The sequence below is a fragment of the Acanthisitta chloris genome, unplaced genomic scaffold (genome assembly GCF_000695815.1).
Source record: "Acanthisitta chloris isolate BGI_N310 unplaced genomic scaffold, ASM69581v1 scaffold11053, whole genome shotgun sequence".
NCBI classification, from domain to species: domain Eukaryota; kingdom Metazoa; phylum Chordata; class Aves; order Passeriformes; family Acanthisittidae; genus Acanthisitta; species Acanthisitta chloris.
Window position 1 is genome coordinate 1 of NW_008663246.1, and position 8,584 is coordinate 8,584.

The window sequence follows — 8,584 nt, forward strand, 5'->3', positions numbered from 1 at the left end:
CGTGAGTCATGTGTATTGGACTTCTGGATCTGTGGGTGACTCTATGTTGTTTGGGTCATAATAAACAGTCTCTAGCACAGCAAATTCCCCTCAGGTACTAGATACCTCTCTCTGTGGTGGCCCAGTTGCCTATGTGACACGTAACATCTTCCTTGAAGGGATGTCTTTCCTTCATGCTTCACAGCAGTCACCTCCAGAAGCTGAGGACTTGTGGCCCTTTCCAATTGCCTTGTCAAGGTCCCCTTCCCTAGAATCTTGGCTGCTTCTTACCCAAGCAATCCCAGCTGCTTGGCTTCCCTGCCCTCTAATTCCAGGCTACTAGCCCTGTTACCCCAGTGCTGGAGAACCCAGGTGATAACATGCTCAGCTGGATGACAGCTGAGATCTTTTTGCATATCCCAGAGCTCACTCAGGGGTAGAGATTGAGTGGTTTCCTCTTGTTCTGCTTCTTCCTCCTGTTCTTTTGATGGATCTACTTTGTTCTCCTTTACTAAACAAGCTCTTTCATGTCCATTTCTTCTGATGAAAATGGGCAACTGATACCAGCACAAGCTGTTTCTCTGTTTCAGCTGCAGGGCCTGTCACTGGGGTTGGAGGAACCACAAAACCTGTCCTTTTGTCATCAGGTCCCGGGAGATTATTTTTCCCTTCAGGATACTGAATGGGCTCAGTAGCCTTGCCTTGGTTTGGGCCAGGACCAAGCACACTGCAGTGAATTGTGTCTCTCTGGAATGCCAGGCTGACAGCATCCTTTTTCCAATATTTTCCTAGTTTTTCTGGATCCTGCAGTTGTTCAAGGGTGAAGTTCCAAAACACTGGGGGTGCTCACTGTCCTAGGCACTTGCCACTCATAGCTATTCAGCCCTGGGGCAAATCTCTGTGTGGTTTTCTTAAATAGCTGTTTAACAGGACCTGGAATACAGTCAGAAAACATAGCAATAAAACCATGCTGGTTTGGACATCCCAAGGATATTCAAATTTTTTTAAGAGCTATAGTAATTAGCCTGGAGAAGGGGAAGACGAAGGAAGATGTCTCCTGCGTGGATTGTGTCCCTCAGGAGGAAAGATAAAAGGTATCATCGCTAATAGTTTTTGACAGATGGCTCACAAAGTATAGTGATGATGGCAATGCTGAGTATAAATATCAGATTAGTTTCATGACCAGCAATTCTGTCATATCATAAGTCAGCATTAATGTACAACAACACAATAACTTTAGCCCAGTTCCCACAGAAAAGAAGGGGCAGGACTCCCTGGTCCTGAAAGCTATTTTCAGCCAGCAAGTCATGGCATATTTTCTCCTAATTGTCAGAAGCCAAACGTAGAAGACTTGAATAAAGCCTAAAGCTGAATTATGGGTAGCAATCTTCTTAAGACTGCAAAGAACTTGTTTTTATAGAGTGCCTGTTTTATCTGGCTGAGAAGTGCCCAGGAGGACTGGCACATGGCACTTGTGCACAAGCTCTCAGTGGAGTAGTTTTGACTTGATAAGTCGAAAGTCCTGTTTCCACATGTTTTCTGGTTGTAAAGTCCCAACATAATCTGATGGATTGTCTAGAGAATAGTGCAGAGAAACAAAGATCCCCCACCATATGTAATGTAAGTGAAGTTATAATTATATGATGGGAGATAGGAAAATGACCAGTGGAATTCATTCAGGAGGAAAAAAGTCAATGTTTTTTGTCTGAAATCAGCACATGAATGGGTCAGTGTCTGTAAAGTGCCAATGAACATAAAGCCTGTGCTTTTATCACTTGTTTAGCATAATCCTTCCAGAGTGCTATACTGAGTTGTTTTTGAAGGCCTTGTGCCAGGGCTTTATCAGATCAACCAAGATCAAAGGTTAGGCTTGATTATTATATTTGTATGTCTTTCCGCATTTTTTTCTGTCCAATTCTATCTACTAAACAGTCCAGAGGCCTTAAGTAATGAAAAACATTTGTGGAAATGGAGCAATGAAAACTGTTTCAGCTTGGCCTTCTCTCAACCAGTAGAGGGGTGGAGAACATGGAGGTAGAATGCCAGGACCCCAGCTCACTCTGTGTATTGTATACACTCTAATTTTTGATGTAGCGAAAGTCCTAAATTGTAATTTGTACAAATGGCTGCATAGAGAATCATCCATAGAAATCTGGAGTCAGGAAGCCTTGATTCAGTCGCAAAGCACCCGCTGATGAGTCTGGCTACCAGGTCTTATCCAACACTTGGTTTTGTGTTTCCTAGATCACAATCAGGCAACTGGACAATGGAGTGGACTGGAGAGCCTCTAAGAAAAGTCAAGAAACCCACTCAGTTGCCCTGGATATAGCACATCCAGGTCTGCTGTACACACTGATAGACTAAGACTAAAATATGGAGTCTATCCCTCTGAAATATTTGATTTGTGTCAGAAACTCCAGAAACATTGGTTGTATTAATAGGATTGGACAATATACAGACTTAAGCTCCATTTAATAGTTCAATGTACTGTTATCAGGCTCCTTGACATGGTTTTGCCCCCTACAGCATCTGTCCCAGTTTTGTTTGGTGAATAAATGTAGATCAGACACTCTCCAGGATGTTTTATGGAGAAGACTATTGTGTTTCGAGGGAAATAGAGACTGGAGAGGGTCTAAATGTGTAGACCTGGATAATGCTTTGAGGGCAGACAATATCCCCAGATTGTTTAATTCACAGTACAGACAAAACCACCGTGCCTAGAGGCACAAGGCAAGTGGTGTGCTGGTACCCTAGAGCCAGAAGAGCTCATAGAAACAAGCACTCTGACTGAAGTTTCCTGGCTTTTTTATGCATGAAAGTCCTGAGTGCCCAAAGTGCTGAAGATGGGTTCCTGATGCCTTTTTCTTGAGGCAGCAGCTGGGGTGCTGGCACTGCCTGAGTGCTCTTCCAGCTGAAGCCCTTCAGTGCAGCTCACGTCTCTTTTCCTTCAGGTCCTCTGAGCTAGCATGAAATGTCAACCTTCTCAGGATTGTAGTGATTAAAGAGCAAGTATATAAACAGTTACTCAGAGTGAAATAGGGGATGCTTTCCTAATAAAATGACTATTTTTCCATATGACTTACAGAAACTGTGGTAGTGATGATGGCAATGAAGAATCTAATTTCACTGAACAGTCCACTGTGTGCAGATTGTGGTACTTTAGAGGACATTTTTGCTTTTAAGGAGTGTTTGTGTCTCCTCATAGATCCCTACTGTAATTTGCTACAGGTACTTAGGTTGTGCATGTGGGCTCTCAAAGTGGGCTGCGGTATTAACCATTTTCTTGGCTTCTCCAGCATACTTTCTAATGTCCAACCTGCCTTAAGATTTTGGAATGGGGAACTGTAACACTTCAACAGATTCAGGACACCCCTGTTCCATCTCCAGCCTTCCAAATACTCTGGATTTAGATCTTACCTTTTCAGATAGCTGAAGCAAACAGGACTATGTGCATTTTACAGATTACTAAATGCACAGGTATGACTAACAGTAAGAGACAATACATCTTTATTAAATAGCAGAAATGTCCTTGATTTTCTCACCACTCTTATGTATGGACATAAGAGTCCTCTGTACATGGTTTCTGAGTCACTGTTTTCCCAGATCTGCTTGGCTGGGGTCAGTTTTCTGTGCCTTTGGCTTTCTTGACATGATTTTCCTTGTGCGGCTAATGAGATCCTTTTCTCTTATAATGTTGGAGACCTTTGACGAGTTTATCAGTTGATCTTTTCTTACACTGTTTCCTTTCCAAAGGGTTTTGCTGTGACTGGCAACCATTTTGATGGTCAATGACATTGTATTTCAGATGGAAAACCACTGAAGCCTAAGGGCACCCACTGCCAGCCTTGTGTCCATCTCTGCCACCACCAATGTGGTGAGAGTACCTTCTGCCAGAACTTCCAAAATACGCACAGGGAGTTTCCTCAAATTGTCTTTATGAGCCTTTCAGAAGAGGGAGGACTCACGGAACCAGAAGCTGAAAAGTGAAATTAGTGTTTCCCAGACGCAGTAAGACGCACTTGGGCACATGGTGGCACTAGGTGCCTGGCAAAACAAGGCTGACTTTCTCAATCCGGTCCCGACTGCCTGCCAACTCGGAGCTACAGCCTTGACGGAAGAGGCAAAAGCCTGAGTACTGCAGGCAAGACAAAGAAAGAAATCCAAGTTCCCAATAGGATGTCTGGGAATACTCTCTTAGCGAGTGTCTTCCTCTGTCTGTCATCTGCTGTACGAATTCTGCTTCTGGTCATATTACCCTTAAATCCCTTGGGGCAAGCTTTTCTTGGAGTGTTTTCTCATGTCTCCCTTGAAAATAAAGCCAGGGCACATTTCTGCTACCTTATTAAAAGATCTCTGACATAGTTATTAAAAATCTTGCTCACATTAAAAAAACCCCAATTTTTTTAAAAGGTGATGGTTTAATTTTCAGTCTGGGTCCTGCTTCTGAATCTTCTAAAGGCTGGTTAACATCACACTGGCAGCCTAAACTTCTCAGTCATACAATGTGAAACTTTTAAATTTTTTCCTTATGACAGTGGTATTTGGGGTAGAAAATCTGAATGACACGAAAGGAGAAATTTGCCAGGGAGCTGTAAGGGGGCAATAGAGCTGAACAATCTTTTTCTAATTATCATAATAGAGTGCCATTATCAGAAATGCTCTGTGCTCTACTGGGATAGAAAGTTATGTTAATGGGAAACAAAGATATTTGATCCTTCATAGATCAAAGCACTTTTATGATGCTGCTGTCACTATGAAAGACTCTTGGTGTAAGAATGGTACTTAGTAGACAATGGCTCTATTGTTTGTCACTTATTTTAAAAAAATAAAATCGGACCTAATATATCATTTATGAGGTCCCAGATTTGATGAGAAATTCTTGATTCTCCCTAAAGCAACAGTTTTTAGGACTATGCTGTAGTTCACTGCCTACAAATGTGAGAAATTCCACGTGCAAAAAGGAGTATTTGGTATGGGAACAAACACTTGCTGAAATCCACCGAAGAAGGTCCTTACAAAGCTTCCAAATTCCACACTGCAAAGGCCTATGGGCTTTCTTACCCATTTCCCCCTTTTCTCTTTATGCTTACTTGTGTTCAGAATATAGCTCCAAGAGCTTCCTAGCAGCCTATTTCCTGTTGTGTTTGTGCAGTGCTTAGAGCAGTCGGATGCTGGTCTGTGACCAAAGCTCCAAAATATTCTCCTAACACAGATAATAATAAAAGTAGAGAGAAATCAATACTGAGAACAGTTCACTTATGGCTCACAAAATGGATTTCTTACTGCCATAAAACTCTCCAAGGAGGGGAAAATTGCTTGAAGATTTGGAAAAGCCTACATACACCCACACTGGAATGTAAAGAATAGTGTCAAGAGAATTGAAAAAAGAGAGAGAATGTTTTTCAAGGGAAAGCCTATCAATTCTAGTAGGTAGAAAAGCAGTATTCAAGGATAGAACTAAATTATAAATACTGATAATTTACTTTGACCTGTATTTCAGTTCTGTGCAAGCTAGTATTACCTAGTCCTATGTAAGTGGAGTGAATAGAAGAAAAATGCTACTTGAATTTTGAATAGCTTGTCAGTTCACCAACCTTAACACTTGATGAATCCACTAAAATACAATGATCTATTGTTTTGTTTGTTCTCTCCTGACCCTTGCATAGATGTGGTTATTTTAATGACTTTTTTTTTTTTCATGGAAATGCTTTGTTTTTGCCTGAGTATCTTTATCTGCTTTCTTTGACTGATGTTCTGCAAATAGTGTCATAGTGTGGATGCACATAAATGTCCTTATTTAAGACTGAAGATTTTCTTCCCCCTTTTTGCAATACCAATAAAAGGTACTGTACGATCCTCCTCCATGCCCAGCACATAGGGCCATACACCATTTTCCCACTGACATTTTTTCTTTGCTGCTTTTTCTGAATGAGGCACTTGGTGACTATGATATTTTTAAAATACTTTTGCTCCAGCATCTTCAAAGGTTATCTTTTCTTGTGTTTCTTCAACGAGAAGAAACTCAACCTCTATACAGCCTCTATGTTTGCTGTTTTAGAGATGGCCAAATATCTATTAAGGGCTCTGCTTGTGGTACTTTTGAGCCTAAAGCATGGAGGGCTCATGACTTTCAGCTGCAAAGTCACTTGTTCAGGAAGCCATGGAAGCTGCTTTCAATTTCAGAGGTGGCATTTCCCGAGGCAGATATTTTGGCACCACACACTGCACAGACAAAAGCCTCCAACATTAGGGCTCAGGCTGGAGAGCTGGGGCACATTCTCTGAAGGAGTCAACTCCAAAAGAATATTTTTTGATAAGCAGTCTCTACTTTCCTAACTGCACAACTTTTCTGGCTCATGGTGATCCTACAGAGTTTCCACTGTGCCCTGAATTTACCTCCCTGTCAACTACTACAGTCAAATTGTACTTTTCTCTCACAGAGCACATTGACGCCTTGACTTCGTGATCCTGAATACATGCCAAACTCTGCTGTCAATGTTCCTAGCTTCTGTCCTGTGGATTGGAAGGCTTTAATGCCTTATTTCACCTCAGCAAGAATGTCATTGTCCCTTAGGGACATATCCTCCCAATGTCTCAGGACGTGGTGGCTTTAGCTCCCCATGTCCTCCAGAATAGGATGGAGAAGCCTACCTGGGTGGCCAGGTCGAGCAGGATTGGATATGCAGAGGAGCAGAAGCTTTTCCAGAATATCTCCAGTTGCTCAAACCTAACAAAACCCCCCATAAAACCCACAAACCCCAACAAACCCCCACCCCAACAAAAAAAATCCCATGGGAAATTCAAAAAATATGGAGGACTGTCTGTACAGTGGGACAAGTATTTATCAAATAAAGCAAAACTCCTCATACTCTGCATTCACAGTAGGACATTCAATTATGTCAGGAAACTGTTTTTACACTTCACAAATCAGATGGTGATGGCTGGCTGTTCACTTGGCTAGTATGCCATGGTTAGACACATTCTCATCAATCGTCTCTTCTATATACATTGCTGGAACAATGACTTTATCTCCTCTTTCATTTGCTGACTGATGATGATGTTCAGGGAGAGAGGTGCTGAGGCATTTGATAATGTCACAGACTTAAGACTGATTTCATATCCTAGAATTCATTTTCTGGCCACACAAAACTCTCTAGAGTCCTAGAGGACTTCACAGAAGGCTGTGGGTACTTCTTACGGGAGCCAAAACCTCCATTTCTACTAGAACAGTCTCCCCAACTTTTTTCTTAGAAGGCTGGAAGAGCTCCTTCCTCCAGGAAAAGGTTAGTTCATAAATGGGAAATGCTGATAGTAACTGCAGTGACCTCTATAGATATTCCTGAGAAGATGTTGTTACGCATGAAACCAAATTAATAACCGCAGACACCTGTCAAAACAGTGATTATGTATCAAGAATGACACCAGATGAAAAAGGAGATGTTTGAAACTTCCTTCAAGAATTAGTTTTGGAGTCCTGAGACTTTAAAGGCCGGCTGGAGAAGACTCCATCCACTTAATGGAAGTCTTTAGATTCACAGATGGACAGTCTTTTTCTCTTGAAGCACATTTTTTGCTTGACAAGTGGAAAATGTTGCCACCTGTGAAAAGATTAAATAGGAATTTTGAGTGAACTCTTTGTGAGTAAATTTTTTAGAAATCCTGGCTGTGGGCCAGTCTCAAGAGGAATATTCTTAATGTTTGTTTTTTCCTGTGGCTGAGATTGGATCCTTAGATAATTCTGACAATGCCACAACAAATTGTTTTATGGAGAGAACATAGTCATGTTTTTTGTTTCCAGCGCCACTGGAGCACAAGTCTGTGATCCTCATTATAAGAACAAGATGTTCTTAATGTTGATACTGCCTTTACTTTCCAGTATGCTTGCAAGGGTTAGGTATAATGCATGGAATTCCTTCTGCTTTGTTTATTAGAATGGGTAAATTTGCATTTTTCTTTAAAATTTCTAATCTCATAGCTGGGATTCTGTTCAAAGATAGATAAAGAGTTACATCAATTTCTTAGGCTTATCTTAGCAAGTATACAATAATAACCACATTATTTTTTATCATAACATTGTTGCAGAATGACAGACTAGTCCCTTGTTTGGCATGCATTAATGAAAGGGAACATGAGGTGCTTATTATGGCTGGTGGAGATACTGGTCCATCCTTTGCTGGTGGAAGCAGTGCAGCTCTGCTGGGGTTTGAGAGCTGTCTTCTCCTGCAGCACCTGAGCATCTGCACAATCAGGGCACTTCATGCATCTGGAAAAGATTTTCTAACACTGTTGTTCCTGTGGTGATCCTACTTCTGTTTTTTTTGTTGTTAATTTTCCCATATTCATGTTCTTACTCTTCTATCTCCACTTCCTTGTCTTGCAGTGCTTTCCTGAAGTAAAACATTAATTTCACTATATTTTGAATTATTTGAGCTTTTCTTAAGTGGTTGATCAATGAATCATAGAATCACAGAATCACAGAATCAATCTGGTTGGAAGAGACCTCAAAGACAGCAACCTAAACTGATGACAGAGAAATGTCTGATTATGATATTATTGTTCCAGTGTTTCATACAACCAGTCCATCTTTCCTCTGTAGCTATTCTCT